This window comes from Cupressus sempervirens, chromosome 6 (genome assembly GCF_028749045.1).
Source record: "Cupressus sempervirens isolate cs-2001-9-10 chromosome 6, ASM2874904v1, whole genome shotgun sequence".
Lineage (NCBI taxonomy): Eukaryota > Viridiplantae > Streptophyta > Pinopsida > Cupressales > Cupressaceae > Cupressus > Cupressus sempervirens.
This window is the reverse complement of record NC_143123.1, coordinates 68,047,133-68,049,884: the sequence shown is the minus strand read 5'-3', so window position 1 is coordinate 68,049,884 and position 2,752 is coordinate 68,047,133.

Genomic DNA, 2,752 nt, shown 5'->3' with positions numbered 1-2,752 from the left:
GAAGTAGCCCAAGGACTACACCAGAATTGAGGAAGATAGAGCAAGGGGAGAGGACAAGTGCTGAAGTTGAAGAATTTGCTAAACATATTAAGCGTCTACATGAGGAGGTTTAGGCACACATTACCAAGATGAATCAAGAGTATAAAGCTAGGGCTGATCAAAGGAGAAGAAATAAGGAATTCCAAGTAGGGGATCTAGTCATGGTACGCTTACGAAAAGAAAGATTTCTAGCTGGTACTTACAACAAGCTGAAAATGAAGAAATTTGGTCCCTGCAAAATTCTAAAGAAACATGACTCAAGAAATCCATATGAGGTGGAGTTGCCAGATGGTATTCACATTTCTCCTATTTTCAACATTGCAGACTTAATAGAGTATCATGATGATGGTGCAGATGAGGAGTTGATATTAGAGCCATGTCCAATTCCTACTTCTAAGAAGGAGGAGATAGAAGACATTCTAGATCATTGTGTGGGTAGGAGTACCAGAAATAGGTAGTATGAAGAGTATCTGGTCAAGTGGAAAGGAATATTTTTAAGTCTATTTTCTCTATATTGAATGTACTAGCATATTTTCACAGTTAATAGAATTTTCCCTTTCCTGTTGTGTCCATTCTGTGCTTGGGTTGTGTTCCCATCAGGAGTCAATTTAAAGCGATTTCGAGGTCCAGAAGACTAAGTTTGACTAAAGCTTACTAGAGTTGACTTGAGTTGACCTTTTCTAGAAATTTTAAAAAATTTAAAGAAATTGCGATTTGAAAAGATGTCAAGATGCACAAAGTATCAGAAAAATGGACATCACAAGCATTCAATCTCATCAGTCCCAAAATTTTAAAATGTGATTTTGAGCTATTTAAGTGTGTTAGATTTTGAATTTGATCCCAAAAATTGATTCAAAGCAGTCAAATTAGCCAGGAGGTGATTTTCACGCCAATAAGAGCACTTTGAACAATTAGGTCAAAACCTATATAAGGCCAAAGGGTCATTTTCAATTCATTTGCACTATTGTCTTTTGTGAAGAATAGAGCTTTGAGGAGAAAGTGGTGGTCCCCATGTAGAGACATCAATTCAAGCTTTCTTGACAACATAGCCAACCGATGGAGTATGGACATCTAGTGAGTAGTTGATAACCTTGCTTCACATTATAATACCCTGAAATTGGCACATTGCTATGTTAACCAATTCTAGTCTATTCAATGATTCCTAAGTCCTATTTCACTTGGGAATTTTGATTTTGATACTTGCTACTTGAGTTAAATTTCAAATGCAAAAAACCCTAATTTGCATTAATCACACTCTTTATTTAATTCCTAAGTATTGAATCAGATTAGCTACATTAAACCTATTGATTAAATTTAATTTAATTATAAGTGTTCATACTTTAATTAAATTAAATTACTTCTTTAGCTAATGTACAAAGGAAGCAAATTTATTTAATTTAATAATGTCCTCATTTTATGTATTGAATTTAATTATTTAATTAATTAAAGTTTATGCATTTATGAGGTCATATCTCATTTTATTAACTTAAATAATCTCTTCAAATCTTCTCTTATGTTTTAGAATGGAAAGTCTAAGTGAACTATCTCTCAAAATAGAATCAACTTAGTTAACTTGTTCTCACACTCAGGTGAAACTCAGTTAACTCTTCATCACATCTAGATCTAAAACAATTAACTTCATCTGCATAAGGAATTTTCCATTCTGACTGAGTCTCATCTTCAATCTTGACCATTTGTTCCAATTGATCTCGAATCTCAATCGATCATGGGATTCTATGTAAGGAGCCTCCCATTCCTCATTACAGAGGTTGAATTACTTGTGTATCAAATTTATGTTGGAATATACACTCAGTTTCATACATTTGCTAGATTAAAATTTTTCTTGTATTTGAATTTCATATTAGCTTAAAATGCATTCACTTAGCATAATACCTTTCTTTTTTTATTAGGTTAAAATGCATTTCATATTGATTAATTGCATTCTCATATAGTTCTTATAAAATTCTTCGTACTAAGAGGTCTAGTTGCCGGCTTCTCATTCTAAGAGAAAATGAAAAATCCTTCTTGTTAGAAGGCAATAGGTTGACCTATTGGATTACTCAGATGAATAATCTCATATTCATTCTAGGATGATCTTTCAGGTAATGACCATGTTGAAGTGTATGTGAGGATCTGAAGTCCACATTTCACATATACATTTCTAGTGCCCATTGTGGGGTTGAGAAATCAAATTTTCTAGCCTTATTTACTCTACTTTTTACATTTTTAATGATTCTATCGTGGTCATCCATACCATTTTCCAAATTTTCACGTGAGAAATATCATTTTCACACGAAGCACTGAAGATTTTGTCCCTTTAGTTGCACTTCCTTGCACAAAAAAGTGCATAAATGCATAGTTTCTTGCGTAGTGCACATCATTCGCTTGCGCGAGCCTGTGAATGATCTCGTGTGAAATTTTGCAAAAACACATGCAAAAGATAGTTTTCTAGAATTTAGTTTTTATCATTATATTTTGACTAACAGTATTTTTTTGAACCATTTTTCATTTCGATTTTTGTTTTTCTACATCTTAATAGTGGTTTGCAAGACGCTTTTCAAAGACACCTTATCAAAACACTTGAAACATGTACTGATTATGTGATTATAGGACGTTTGTCAAAGATACACATGTTAAAGACCCATTTCAAACCCACTTAAATGTCATGTCTTCTTTTATTGCTTTTTCACACATAGTATAAATAGGGCTTGTG